At 43.5% G+C, this 15,627-nt stretch overlaps 1 long non-coding RNA gene across 4 annotated transcripts in view; it reads left to right on the forward strand.

Moving 5' to 3' along the window:
- Positions 1 to 15,213, forward strand: part of LOC132659577 (uncharacterized) — a 90,118-nt gene extending 74,905 nt beyond the window's left edge. For 3 of the 4 annotated variants that reach the window (XR_009600138.1, XR_009600140.1, XR_009600139.1), the window contains exons 6-8: positions 11,111 to 11,149; positions 11,360 to 11,431; positions 14,157 to 15,213. This is a non-coding gene — a long non-coding RNA (uncharacterized LOC132659577). Of the gene's footprint in view, positions 1 to 5,265; positions 5,421 to 6,359; positions 6,457 to 11,110; positions 11,150 to 11,359; positions 11,432 to 14,156 lie in introns of all 4 variants that reach the window. The other variant, XR_009600141.1, reaches the window with a different exon arrangement.
- The last annotated feature ends 414 nt before the right edge of the window (positions 15,214 to 15,627 follow it).

Raw genomic sequence — 15,627 nt, forward strand, 5'->3', positions numbered from 1 at the left:
GGACAATTCTCTTTTAGGGAGCACAAGTGACAAAATCATGGGAGCAAGTAGCAAGACCCACCAGGTTTGGTCCCATTAAGGATGAGGCATTTGCACCAGATGATAGCCAGGCAGAATGATAAAGGATCCTGGCAGGTTTGAGTGCCTCAAACCCTCTCCTTGATCTGCTAGACCCTTGTCCAGGCACCTTGGAGCTCAGCATCTCTTTAACTGTTTTATTAACAAGGCTTCTTCAGAAAACGTTTTCTTGGACTCATTCACAATGTGTACGGATGGCTGATGGGCTTCCCAGGTGGCACTAGTGGTAAAGAACCCTCCTGCCAATGCAGGAGACCTAGGAGACACAGGTTTGATCCTCGGGTTGGGAAGATCCCCTGGAGGAGGGCATGGCAACCCATTCCAGTATTCTTGCCTGGAGAATCCCATGGACAGAGGAGCCTGGTGGGCTATAGTCCATATGGTTGCAAAGAGTCAGACATGACTGAAGTGACTCAGCATGCATGATCACATGGATGGCTGGTACCTTTCATTTCTATTTGTTAGGAGCATCTTCACTGTAATTGAGAAAAAGAAATTGGGTGAAATAGAAACCTGTAATAGTGGAACTGCAGTTGTTAGACAGTAGGTTAGGGAATTCTTTCTTTAGGGTGCAGGGCCCGGACCCTCAAATTCACTAGGGTAGGCTGCCACCTACTTTGTCTGCTCACAAAGTGGGCCCAGCATGTTGGTGATGTCTCCGACCCGGGTGGGCCAGTGTGTCTTCAGAGCTCCTTGGGCTCAGCTGCCTCCTCGGAAGGCTAGTCAGCCTTGTGCCAATGTTTTCAGGAGCCCTTCACATAGAAAGGTCAAGAGCTTGGGACTGTGGAGACTGCTGTGTATTGAGAGAAAACTGCAGCTGTTCACTTTATTTTTACTCCCTCCTATTCATTCTCTTGCAAGGGTTGTCTACCCTCTGCTGCCTTCTGAAATGATTATTAATTGAATTCTCTTCACTTTTTCTGAACCTTTGGTTTTTCCTCTTAGTTCTTGATTATTTTGATTTTGCCAGGTTCTTTTTCATGTCTTTTGCCTGCTGGCCCTTGATTTACAATCTGGCCTTTCTCCTTCCCATGTCCTTCTTTTCTATCCCTATCATATCATCTCTCACACTCTCTTCTTTGAATTTGCACAGACTGGAGCAAATTAAAATACACCTCTCAAATTTTACTAGCCCAGTGATTCTATTTTAAATGAAGCCAGGGCAATAAGCAAGTTGATCTCTGAAACCCAGGCAATTCAAGGACAGAATAAAAGCACCAACTCTTCTTTTCCTTCCTGGCCACTTGCTTTGATATGTTTTTATCTTTAAGAATATTATGGATATAAGCATACTGTAAGTCACATTGTTTTCCCCAATGAGAAAAAGGAAATTGCTAATATTTTTAAATAAATTAGTTTATCTTTTGAGATAAACTTGTATGCAACTACAAGGTGCATAGCATTGTGTTAATCAGCTATATGTTTTGAATATTTTTTGAAAAGGCTGGTATCATGTAATTAATCTATAAAAATAAGAGAGAATGAGAGCACTATGCAAGCACAAAGCCATGAAATTGTCATATGGTTTACCTTTAATAGTTTAGCTTGATTCTCATCTTTTTCATGAAGATTTTCTCAGTCATCATTGCCAGAAGATCTAGTCTTGAACCCATTGATCCCTTTATCTATCTATCTATCCATTCATTAATCCACTCATGTTGTCTTCCTTCCTTTCATACACTCAACCACTCAGCCACCTGGAGTTTACTTTTTGTAGGATACTGTGCAAATGTTGGCCAAGTGAAGAACAGTATAGCTTTCTGCCCTTTAAGGAGTTCATGGTTTGGTAGCAGAGCACTTATAATAATATTAGGTTATTGTTTTCACCTCTTATATTTTAAGGATGTGAATGTATTTTTATATTTAAGCTTAAAGATTCTCTTCATTTATTACCTCTGAGCGTCAATGATGGCAATTGCAAAGCAGCAGCAACTTTGCAAACACAGAGAAGTTGTCATTTGCCCCAAGTTCTAAGGGTAGGTAGGAAGTACCAGCGGAGAAGGCAATGGCACCCCACTCCAGTGTTCTTGCCTGGAAAATCCCATGGGTGGAGGAGCCTGGTGGGCTGCAGTCCATGGCGTCACGAAGAGTCAGAAACGACTGAGCGACTCCACTTTCACTTTTCACTTTCATGCATTGGAGAAGGAAATGGCAACCTGCTCCGGTGTTCTTGCCTGGAGAATCCCAGGGACGGGGGAGCCTGGTGGGAGGCTGTCTATGGGGTCGCACAGAGTTGAACACGACTGAAGCAACTTAGCCACAGCAACAGGAAGTGCCAGAGAACTCAGTATCAAGATGCTTGTCTCTTGTACTTAATTCATTCCACTCACTTGGTCCTTATTGGATAGCATTCACTTGTAGTACAAGGCACTTGCTAATGTTCTCATCATGGGTAAGTTAAACTGTTAGAGCCTCAATATCCTCACCTGCAGAAGTAGGATAGTGGTGAACATGAACGTGAAGTTGCTCAGTCGTGTCTGATTCTTTGCAACCCCATGGACTATAGCCTACCAGGCTCCTCTGTCCATGGGATTTTCCAGGCAATAGTACTGGAGTGGATTGACATTTCCTTCTCCAAGGGATCTTCCCAACCCAGGGATTGAACCCGTGTCTCCCGCATCATAGACAGACGCTTTACCGTCTGAGCCACTACCAACAAATGCCTACAGATAGTGGTACCTACATAAAAATGGGCTACTGTGAGGATTAAATGAGATCCTGGCTGTAGAAGAACCACTGTGGTACCTGGCATGTAGATGACTCTCTGTTAATGTCTGTCTTCCAAATCCTGGTCTCTTCTCTCTACTGGATTTTAGTTCCCCCAGGGCATATTCCCTGCTCCTGGTGGGAACTCAGGAACTTTGATTAATGAGTAGGGCTTTGTCAGGCCTTAGGAGGCCAAGCTTTGTCAGTGCTTACTTCACCAATTAACTCTCCAGTCTCTCCTTAATTTTAGGAGTCATGTAGATATATTGTAGAACACTGCTTTCCCTAACTAGTCCATCGTCATCATAATCATCAAAATCATCATCTTCAAAGCCTTCAGTAAAACATTCCCAGAGCACAATCTTCACCTAATTTTCCAAGTGATTTATGTGATCCACCGGTTTGAAGAACTTCTAATTCTGAAACATTTCCTTTTCTCTAAAAGCCAAGTGTCCTCTATAAGGGTGGCCAGATAAAATACAGAATGCCTGGTGAAATGAGCACTTCAATGAAACAATGAATGCTATTTCAGCATAAATATGACTCAAATATTACACAGAACACACTGATGCTAAAAAAATCATTCAATGTTTATCAGAAATACAAATTTAACTGGGCACCCTGGATTTTTATTGACTAGATCTGGCAACCCCAGTGCCAGTGCCAGCAACAGTGTGAGAGGGATGTGAGGAAAAGAGGCCAGCTTTTTAGTGCACTGTTGACTGCTCTCTGAGATGCTCAGAGTGCCCTTCTAGCCAACTTTGCCCTCAATAAAAAATATGAGTTGTTAACTGGAGTTGTCTGAGGCTCCCAAAATTTAATTTCTCCCCCAACAGACATTATTTTACATAATCCACAACTGACTGTAGATTTAGGTGCTGCGGTGGAAAAAGATCTTCTTTGAGAATTTCTGGTCCTCAAGGTTCCAGGTGGCCCCCTTTCTGTCATCACCCTGGGGACAGCCTGAGGCAGAAAAAAATGCTAATGACATCTCTCCTGCAACCTGCTTCTGTTCCGTAACTTTGTGTCACTGTGAATCCTCAGCCCTCTCTCCTTACTTTATTTTTTGTAATCTGAAAAAAGGCTGAAAAGATGAAAAAAAATGTTCTGAACTTAATCGAAACTCTACCTAATGACAGTCAGTCATGCAGCGGGCTTGTAAAGAACGTAGCTCATGTGCACTTAACCGTAATGGTTCTACAAAGTAATGAAGACTCAAGTGGTCCTTATCAGGTATCCAGCTGTGAATTAGGACACATCTAACATTCTGATTGCTGAAGGAAATCGGTAATTGATGTGACAGAATGACCACTATTATTATTATTACTTACTTATTTTTTTTAATCCAGACATAGCAGCTAGGAGCTGGTCCCCAGCCTCTTCGGGGTATAGCAGGTGTGGAGGGCGAGAGCTGCCCTTCCATTAAATCTTCCAATGGGGGCTCTAATAAATTTTGCATTGAAATAAGTAATGACCACATTTAACGACCAGTTTGTCTGAGTGTTAACAGCTTGTGAGCCAACAAACTGGTCATTAACAGGTGCTAACTTCTGCTTTCTGGCTTAAACGACCCATTCTCATCTCTTCCTCCTGTTTGTGTTGGGGGCGTATGCAAATTCCTGGCTGGTTTTCATTGTTCCTGTGATCTTCAGCTCTTATTAATCTGTTCGGTACCTCTCAGCTCCTGGCGCCTCTTCCCTAGGACTACCTCTTCTGTAGTCCATGGATAAATGGATATTTTAAAGTTCACTTTTACCCCTGAAGGATGAAGGTATCCTGTCAGAATTTGGTCCCAGAATAAACTAGGTGACAAGTCCGAAAGAAAAAGTCACTCCTGAAACATAAAATCTGCTCTGATGAAGGAAGGTCAATAGGTTAAAATATTACAGCTTGAGGCAGCATTATGTCCCCTGAGGGGGGTTGTGACAGAGATTATTGTCTCTGTGCTAGCAATGAGCAGACTTTTCGATTTGAAGTTACTAAGGGTAACTTACTCACCCTTAGTCCAATATATGTCCATAATGAGGCTGGGTCTTCTGAGGAATCTCCTTCTCATTCTTCCTTGCTTTGGTTTCCTTGTCTTTGCCAGATTATGAACCAGTGCAAAGGGACACACTTCTCTCAACATACCAGTGAAGGAATGGGGTTGGAGAGAGGACTTGGACCTTTGGTCTTGTTAGCTCCGATTCACTGCATCAGCTTCCTGTAGACAGAAAGGGAGTCAAAACACAGGAAGTCCAAGTTTTGCCTCGTGGGCACCATCTTGACCATCTTGTGTGTATGAAAGTCGCACTGAATTATATACTGTTCTCTCTCAGGCAGTGCTTCTCAAACGATTTGTGGCAAAGGGCTATTAAATTCTTTTTTCTGTCAGTTGCAGACTGATAATTTGTAGAAGATAAGATCATGTGCTTGGGTGTCCTGACAATGTCAAGTTGCTATACACATGTCTAAATGCTTTCTCTTGCTTTCTCTACTAAGATAGGAACAGATAGTGTGTAGCCAGCATCAGTTCATGGGCCTCACCTGGGACTGTACTGTTCTCCTGCGCTTGAACCTTACCTCTGGTGGAAGAAAGCTGTGTACCAGCCCCTCCCTGCCATGCTCCTTTCCTTGGGATGTCTTCTGGGGAGAAGGTGGGCAATAAATGACTGGATGAATTTCTGAACAAGGGACACTTGTCTCAGCTCCCAGTGTTTTTAGCACAATCTTCTATTATACTTGATCAACACAAATGAAGTAGCTTAGTTATCAAAGTCATTTTCCATCCTGGGTGTTCTTCAGATCAGAGTGGCCAGAGCCCTTGCCCTGAAAAATCAAAGCCTGAGAGCAGAGCTGGTGTTTGGGAAGGAGGTGGGCTTCCCTGGTGGCTCAGATGGTAAAGAATCTGCTTGCAATGTGGGAGACTTGGGTTTGATCCCTGGGTTGGGAAGATCCCTTGGAGAAGGGAATGGTAACCCACTCCAGTGTTCTTGCCTACAGAATTCCATGGATAGTGCAGCATGGTGGGCTACAGTCTAGGGGGTTGCAAAGAGTTGGACATGCCTAAGTGACTAACACTTCCACTTTCAAGGAGAGGTGTGTGTGCTGGGTCCTCTCACACACGGAAGTGGTTTATAAAATGGGGCCTTTATAAGGTTCTGTGTACTTTATAAATGTTAGAATTTTAAGGCTTAATAATGAAGCTTGTAGGAATGATGAGAGCAATTTGTAAAATGGCATGTTAAGGCACACTGAAGTTTTCCTCTCAGATGCTATGACATCTAATTGTATTAATAAGCTACAAAATGCAGTTTACCTGCTTGTTGATGGTTGTTTTCAGTTTATCGCAGGATGGGAAATAGAAGTGCACTGTTTAAAATTGTGAGTGGGTTCAACAGGGTAATACATTTCTTTTAAAGGTCATTTACATATTGTTCAAAAAATATTGAAAAGCAAAATTGTTAACGTTAAAAGTGAACATACATTTTATGAAGTCTTGATATTGGTTGGTATAGCAATAACCATATGAATATCAACTTTATATCAGTGGCTTTGTGGAATTTGAACTACAAAGTCATGTGTTCTGATTCTAGATTTTGGAGTGATTGGGTGGGCATTTGAGTAGGCACTCTTGACGGAGTTGGAAATCAGGATTGAGAGACTTTAGATGTGGTCATCGATGCTATAAAGGTAAATGAGGTCACTAAGTGACAAAAAGAAAGAGATGGGACAGCTGGGAGGGGAATGGGGTTGAGGCAGGAAGAAAAGGAATGAACAGGAGAGCAGGACACAGATGCACTCCATGCAGAAGACCAAGGAGAGAACTTCCAAAAAGGAGCATGTTCTACACTGGGAGAGGACGAGAAGGGTGAAAGGCGTGTAGTAGTGGGTCCCTGGGTGTCCTTTGGGTCTCCTTCAGTGTCTCTAGGTGTCCCTCCTCAGTCCTGACGCGCTTTTGGCTCCAACCGCTGGCCCCTGTGACTCTTCTTGTGAGGATCACTTTCAGGATACTGGTGTGACTTTGCTGGCAAGCTCAGAAAGAAGCAAATGCCTGGAATGACCGTCTCTTACCTCCCACCTGCCCCTTGATGGATCACAACCTTGCTGTGGTGAAGGGACTTGTGGAACTCAAGGAAACTATGAGCCAGGTCGGGCAGGGCCACCTAAGATGTTTAGGTCATAGTGAAGAGTTCTGACAAAGCGTGGTCCGCTGAAGAAGGGGATGGCAAACCACTCTTGTACCCTTGCCGTGAGGACCCCATGAACAGTATGAAAAGGCAAAAACAATATGATGTTGGAAGACGAGCCCCCTAGGTTGGAAGGTGTCCAGTGAGCTACTGGGGAGGAATGAAGGGCAATTATTAATAGCTCCAGAAAGATGAAGTGGCTAGGCCAAAACGGAAATGATGCTTAGCTGTGAATGTGTCTGGTAGTGAAAATAGAGTCCAATGCTGTAAAGAATAATGTTACATAGGAACCTGGAATGTTAGGTTCTTGGATCAAGGCAGACTCGCATGACTTCAGTACTATATGAACCAAGAACTTCCAGATGTATAAGGTGGGTTTCAAAGGGGCAGAAGAACCAGAGATAAAATTGCCAGCATTTGTAGGATCATGGAGAAAGAAAGGGAGTTCCAGAAAAACATCTACTTTTGCTTCATTGACTATGCTAAAACTTTTGACTGTTTTGATCACAACAAACTGTGGAATATTCTTAAAGAGATGGTTGTACCAAACCACCTTACCTGTCTCTTGAGTAACCTGTATGCAGGTCAAGAGGAAACTGTTAGAACCTGACTGGTTCCAAATTGGAAAGGAGTCCATGAAGGCTGCCTCTTGTCACCCTGCTTATTTAACTTCTATACAGAGTACATCATGTGAAATGCTGGGCCAGATGAATCACAAACTGGAATCAAGATTACTGGGAGAAATATCAAGAACCTCAGATATGTAGATGATACCACTTTAATGGCAGAAAGTGAAGAACTTAAAAACCTCTTGATGAGGGTGAAAGAGGAGAGTGAAAGAGCTGGCTTGAAATTTAACATAATATCATGGCATCCCATCCCATTACTTCATAGCAAATAGGAGAAAAAGTGGTAGCAGTGACGGATCTTATTTTCTTGGGCTCCAAAATCACTGTGGATGGCGACTGTAGCTATGAAATTAAAAGTCACTTGTTCCTTTTAAGGAAAGCAAACCTAGACAGCATATTAAAAGGCAGAAACAGCACTTTGCCAACAAAGGTCCACATAGTCAAATCTATGGTTTTTCCAGTAGTCGTGTATCGATGGGAGAGTTAGTTCATAAAGAAGGCTGATTGCCAGAGAGTTGATGCTTTCAAACTGTGTTGCTGTTGAAGGCTCTTGAGAGTCCTTTGGACTGCAAGGAGATCAAACTAGTCAGTCCTAATGGAAATCAACCCTGAATGTTCATTGGAAAGATTGTTGCAAAGGATGAAGCTCTAGTACTTTGGTCACCTGATGAGAAGAACTGACTTATTGGAAAAGACTCTGATTCTGGGAAAGTTTGAAGGCAAGAGGAGAAGCTGGTGGCAGAGAATGAGATGGTTAGATAGCATCACCAACTCAATGAACATGAATTTGAGCAAACACTGGGAGTGCAGGACAGAGGGCCCTGGTGTGCTACAGTTCACAGGGTTGCAAAGAGTTGGGTTTGACTTAGGGACTGAACACCACCACCACCACCACAAACAATAACATCTCCTATCCGAGCCCTTAGCTCATGACTGCCAGCTGGAGAGTGTGAAAGCCCAGCTACCTTGTCATAAGTCAGGACAACCCTGAGGTATAATTTATACTGTAGAACTTCCCTCTGAGACTTTGTTTGGCTTCTTTTTTCACTTTGCCCTGCTTCCTCCACTCCTTTATCTGTTCTCCTCTGGAGCAGCATCTTCATTTATCATTTGCCTGTTCATCCTCACTGCACGACCTTCTCCTATGGATGGGATCTATAATTGTGTGGTCTTGGGAGAACATTCCTGAGGATGGAGCAACCACTAGTTAGTCCCAGGAGGGTAGAGTGATGAGAAGAGGATGCCACATTGGAAAGGACTGAGGAGGGCCTGGATAAGGACCTAGACGGAGATCTTAGTACAGAACATTCAGTGGAGAAATTTGATGGTGAAAAGTTCAAGAGAATTACAGGTTCATTCGACCACAGAAGAATGCTTGTTTGGTTTTTAGATTAGAAAGAATTGGAGCCTATGGATAGTCAGAAGCGAAGAAATTAATGAGAGGGATGACTGAAAATACTCGAGTGAGAGGCAGAGGTTGAAATTACCTTGGAGAAGATGATAGAAGTCGTGGGTGTTGCAAAGGAGGCAGCCTCATGTGTTGCTGGACACAGAGGTGGGAATGGAGGGGGGTAGTGAGTCAACTTCAGGGGAAGAGTAGCAAGCTGAATATGGAGGAAGGCAGAAGTCAGGCTGGGCAGGATGTCGAGATGATCTAGTGGGATGTCTTCATCTCCCAGATTATAAAATGGTTCAGAGAGCTGGAGTCACTCAGCTAGCCAGGAGCAGAGCGAAAATCAGGAGCAGCTACCTCATGGCTCTTGGGTTTTCGTCGCTGTCCTAAGCTGCCAGGTCGCCTGCAGGGAGAAAGACACAGGAGAGTGAGGACTTTGGATAGTAGAGGGGATGCTAATGAATGTCCTCCCTCCTAGGAAGTCCTGGGCCAGCAACAGATCAAGAGAGAGGTAGATGCTTTGTCTCTCTTAGATCAGGTGATCCTAAGTGCCACGGACACACTCAATGTGCCTGTTCTCAACAAGTAACAAGTTGCTCCAGAGAAAAGCATCTTTCAGTCCCAGCTGTGGATTTGGGAGAAAATACTCTGAGGAGGAGGACCTGGGTCCTGGTTCCCAGGACAGTTCTCAAGTTGATTTTAAAGTATGTGATTGTTTTAAAGCCCCTTAATATGGCTATAGGCATTGCTTACAGATGTCCATCAACAAAGAGAAGCTTAGTGAGTTTCCTGACTCTGGAAAGGGTGGAGGTCAAGAGAGCCAAGAGGTGGAAGAGGTCTTACCGTTCTTTGTGAACGTCTGGAATTTAACTTAAGTCATTAGCTATCAGGCATTAAGAAAGAGCCTTTATTTTTGCAGGAGGATTTATGGCCTTTTATGTGTTTATTTTTCCTTCACTATTAGACATCCAAGGAGGAAAGAACATAAGGGTCAGAGACTCCCTCTGTCCAGCCATAGGCCACGTCTCCCCAGGTTCCCTGAAACAGAGTGATGGGAGAAGGCCGTGTTTCACTGACCTGTACTAACAGAGTGCCTCACATTTCATCAAGACTCAGTCCTCCTACTCTTCTTCTTACCCCATTCCACTTGGCCCCATCTGGGTACCCATGCGCACTGTCATTCCCTGATTTTCTTGCTCACTTTTTTATGCCACTCACTGAGTGTCTGGTCCTCTACTTGGTTTGTGAGAATAGATAAGGACAAACTACAATCGTTGCCCTCAAAGAGTTTACTGGGGGAACATTTTCATAACCCAAGGAGTTAAATAACAGCTTTAACTAAGTCAATTCAAGGCAGTTTCGAGAGCTATGAGTGTTAACAATTAGTTACTAAAACTGAAAAGATTCAGAGGGAGAGATTGCTGGGCTGCACCGGGTGTTCTGTGATGGTGTCTTAGTGGAAACGGGAGGGCAGCCAGGTCCTGAATGTTTCACAGAATGGCATGAGGAGGGTGAGAGGAGGCTGGAGGCAGTCGCCTTCATGCACATCATATGTACGTAAATCTGTGATGTGTATTTAAGCAGATTCAGTGCATAACGGGGGCATTGATCTGTTTTTATTCCCAAGGCAAATGAACTTGTGTGGGTAGCACGGGGGCTCATTAAGTGCTTGGTGAATTGGAAGGCAGTTTCTGAGAGATTGGAATGCTGAGCCTGGCAACCCTGAAAGATCACTCCATCAATATTTAGTGAGGGACTGTGACTTGCAAGGGTTCTTGTAAGAAGATGCAATGGGAGGTACAGAGGAAAAGAAGACATCCCTGCCCTTGAGACCTGTAGAGTCGATGTTGGGGGATGGACACAAGAACACATTTAACAGTACAAGGGTCTCAAAAAGTCAATACAAATAAGTAGTGTTCCAAAATTACTAGAGGACAAGTATTTGACGGTGAAGGGATGAGGGAAGAGTGTTGAATATACTATGACTTTTAGAAATATATATATATATATATATTTATTTTTACTGAAGTATAGTTGATTTACAATGTTGTGTTAATTTCAGGTGTACAACAAAGTGATTCAGATATATAAATATGTCTATATAATGTTCTTTTTCAAATTCCTTTTCATTATAGGTATTGGAAGATGTTGCATATAGTTCCCTGTGCTATACAGTAGGTCCTTGTTACTTATCTATTTTCTGTACAGTAATGTGTATCTATTAATCCCACATATATATGTGTGTGTGTGTGCATATATATATATATATACACATCTATATATATATATGTATATATATACACATTTAAAAATCAAACTCTTGACTTGGGGGAAAAGTTTTTGTTCTTTTTAAAACCATCATATTTCTGTTTTTATCTTTTTAGCTGTCCTGGATCTTTGTTGCTGCGTGAAGGCTGTCTCTAGCTGCAGTGAGCAGGGGCTATTCTCCAGTTGCGGTAGGCGAACTTCTCATCGAGGTGGCTTCTCTTGTTGTGGTGCACAGGCTCTAGGGCACAGGGACTCAGCGGTTCAGCACATGAGCTCAAGAGTTGTGGCTCCTAGTAGACTTTATATTGAATCCGAACATCTTCATTCTTTCATTTTCTATGAACACTTTGCTTTCACCTAGTGTCATGGTGCAGGAGATCAACGTGAAGAAGTAACTCCTACAATGGCCTCCTCAACCCATGTTGAATCATTCATTTTCTCTCCTGTCTCACCATGATGATGTCAGAGCCAGAAACATGTGATTGCTCTTAGAAGACTTTACATAGAGTCAGTGATGGCGGACGGACGCAAGAACCCATCCCCTGTCACCATAAACTGTCGTTCTGAGTTTTCGCTCTGCCCGTGGCATGTGGACCTATGGAGGTGCTAATGTCCGTGGCATGGCAGGGCCATACCACACAGGCAAGAGGAAGTGGCAACGGAAGAGGGGAGCATTGTGGTCGATGTGAAGGAACAAACCCACATCCATCCCCAAATTAAAAAGTGTCCATCCATTGACAGCAAGATATTTCACTAACTAATGGGTGGATTATACATCTTCTACTTTGGGGATTGTGAGCGGACTGGCCTCACAGTGGGTTCTTTCTTGACCATAATCTGGGTGTGGGTAAAAGTCCTTCTATGATTGGAAAGAAACATTTCACAGATAACTGAGAGGTAACCCAGCCGGACAGCAAAGAGTTGACTGTGCCATACCTAATTGACAGTGGAAGGGTAACCTCAGGTTACGTGCCTTTTGACTGAAGTTCCATATTAGCTGTTTGCTTGCAAGGAGCAGATGTTTTGGCTCTGGTGGTCACTGCTCACCTCTGTCTGGGAGGTGCATCAATCACTTTAATTATAATGGAACGTGGGGCCAGCATCTGAAGGAGAAAAATCAACCCAATCCCAAGAACAATCTTTCTTGATGAATTCTCCCCTAAATCGAAACAATTCACTAGGTATCCCAGCTGGGGTTCATATGCTTTTGATTACTGTGGGCTATTTAGCTCTACAAAATGACAGGCTGCTTAATGGACTTTTAATGGTTATAGGTTTCTCTCTCTTTTTTTAATGAGCTTCACCAGTTTGTTACTAATGCCCTGTAGAAATTTGGCAAGGGGCCAGGCTCGATGTTCCACATTTCTGGTTTCCAGGCCGCATGCAAGCAACCATCGTAGCCAGTGGGGAAGGATGTTGCCAATCGGAGGGTGATTGCCATTAGGGCAGGGAAAGCAGGAAAGCGAGCTGAGTGTCCTGTAGTCCTAATAATTGTGTCATCTTAGAGAAGGTGGTTGCATTTTGTAGCTGAAGTTACCCTAAAGGTTTCAAAGGTCTGGGGATCTCAGGTACCAGGAGAGTTGACAGTGTTGGGAATGACTGTGCCTTCCTCTGATTTCTATCTTGTTCATAAAAGGTACCTCTCCTAGACTCAGATGCATCCTGTCCACCAAAGGGCCTGTGAACATCACAAGGCCAAGGTCAGATTGTGCTCAATCATGTTGGTATCCGCAGTGCCAGGTACCAAGCTGGGCCCAATGTAGGAACTCAGTTCAGGTCTGTTGAACAAGAGACCAAAAACAATTGCAAAGAATGAAGGAGAAAAGCTTTTATTGAAGGGCCTCCCTCTCTGGGTTTCCAGAGATAAGCATGAGATCTGGGGGCAAGCGAAGAGAGAGAGAGAAGACAAGAGAGACGGTGCCCCGAGTTGCTAAGGACTACGCTGAGTCTCAATTCTGGCCGCGCACCAAAAGATGGTGCTAGATACTTTGTAGGCATCATCTGCCCTTAGTCCTTTCAGCTACACCAACAGGTGGATAGTAGTATGTGGATGAGTGTTCCCCAACCAGCTTTGGGGGGCTGCCCAGATTTATAGCAGTAACTAATTTCTATTGTAAATATTCCTATAGCCTACTTCAAACTTCCAGTGTGACCTTAGCCAGCTGGTGAAATTCCAGAAAATTTAAAAATTGGCTTTTGCGAGTTGCTGCAAGTGTACCAGTAGACTTAGTTATCATCCCAGTTTACAGATGCAGAGGATGAGGCTCGAAACAGCAAAGGACACAATCCAGGTCCAGAAGCTTTCCAAACACTGTGTTCTTTTTTTTTAAATTGGAGTTTAATTGCTTTACAATGTCGTATTAATTTCTGCTATACAATGAAGTGAATCAACTATATGTATACATATATCCCCTCCCTCTTGGACCTCCCAATCCCCACCCCTCTAAGTCATCACAGATGAGCTCATCACCTTGCTGAGCTTCCTGTGCTTTAAAGCAAGTTCCCACTAGCTAGCTACTTTACACATGGTAGTATATAAATGTCAATCCTTACCTCCTTAATTCCTTCCACCCTCCCGTCCCCCTCTGTCTCCACATGTCCGTGCCCTTGGTCATTGATTGCACTGCGTGATTTCCATAGACTTGTTTCCCACACTGTCAGAGTAGCCACAAAACAAGGAAGTAGGCAACTTGACTCATGCTGATCTACATCCCATTGTGGTTTCCTGGGGCTTCCCTGTAGGTTCCACATGAAATTTGCTGTAGAACTTCTTTGAGGTATCCTGGTTCCTGGGCTACCCCTCTTCATCCTCACTCACTCTATGGAGATTTTGCTTCTTCACTTACAGCTAACTATACAGGCTCTAGTACTACTGTGAAGTATTTCTTATGGCACCCTCTCCTTATTTAACAGATGAGCAAATCAGGGGTCCTAAGAGATTACATGGCTTGTCCAGATCCGCACAGCCTGTCAGTGACGGCGCTGGAAGTAAAATTGAGATCTGATTCCTGACCCAATGCACTTCGCTGGAAAATACAGGACCTTCCATCTCTTAAGAATAACAAACAGGACTTGGAGTTTCAAACACGTAGATGGAGTGGATTTTCCTGCCTCGTTGCTGATGTTCTTCCTCACTGCTGGCTCCCAGTTTGAAAGATTCAACTTGACTTCCCTTGATTCTGGTGCAATGAGCCGAGAATTCAAGGACCGGCCCGCAGGAGCATGTCATCCTGAAGTGAATACAGCAAACATGAAAGACATTCTTTGGGAGCTTTAGTGGATGGGGAGGAGGGGCCAGGAGAAAAGGTAGGGGCTCCTTGCTGAAATACCCTCATGTTTCGGAGTCCCGAGATGCTCCTAAATCACACCCAGGTCATGTGGTGCCTATACTTGTCTCTTGGCCCAGGGTGAAAACAGTTCATGTTGTAAAATTAACTTTCCACATTTGGCTGGCCCGCACGGGGCCAGCTTTCTTTCAAAATGAGTTTGCGAATGAATGAATGAATGTGTTGACTGGGTTACTGTTCTTGGGGGAGCCTTCTTTGCACTGGGCTTGGAGAAGGATTAAAGCTAGTTTTGAAAAGTGTTGGTGCTCTCCCAAACACAGCATGCTGATAGAATTCTGGTCTCACTTTTATTTGCTATGGAACAAAATGCTCTAGTTTTCATGGAAGAAATAGCCCAGCAGATGGTGTTTGGTAGATGGCATGAATGTAGCCTTGTAAATAAGCATTCAAAATAGATCCGCTTCCCCCCAAATTTACCATCTGCCCCTTACCCCATGAGGTCCACAGGTGGTAAAAGAAAGGAAATTGATTGTTACTATTTTAGTATTCCCAAACTGTGGAAATTCTCTAAATGATGGCATTCTTAAATTTGGTTGTAAAAAATTTAGAGAGCAATGTCTTCAATTTAAACAGATTTTCCAGGGTTTAATCTGGCCTAAGAATAAAATCTGGTCTCAATGGCATCACCCTGTTTATGTCTTTTTTGGGGGAGAAGGGGAGGTAACTTCTGATCTGTCCTTTCTTTGCCGGTCTCATGGCTGAGGGTCTTCTACATAACCCCTGACTCTGGACATGACTCCTGGAGACACTGTTGCTTCTAATCACCAAAAAGCAGGGTAATCAATGTGCAGAGGCTCTAGAATCTTAGAGACCTGGGTTTGAACTAATTTTCAACTGTGGAGCAATGGACAACTTAAATATCAGTTTCCTCACTGGTCAAATGAGGAAACTGTTGTGGTTAATAAGACCACTGGAGATGGTTGTTAAGATTAAACGAGAAAAGGCACTTGCAGCATTCAGGACAGTGCAGACCGTGTTCAAAATATGCTGTAATCACCATTATCATCAATATCACCATCGCCACCATAATCTCCAAC

This window comes from Ovis aries, chromosome 3 (assembly GCF_016772045.2).
Source record: "Ovis aries strain OAR_USU_Benz2616 breed Rambouillet chromosome 3, ARS-UI_Ramb_v3.0, whole genome shotgun sequence".
Lineage (NCBI taxonomy): Eukaryota > Metazoa > Chordata > Mammalia > Artiodactyla > Bovidae > Ovis > Ovis aries.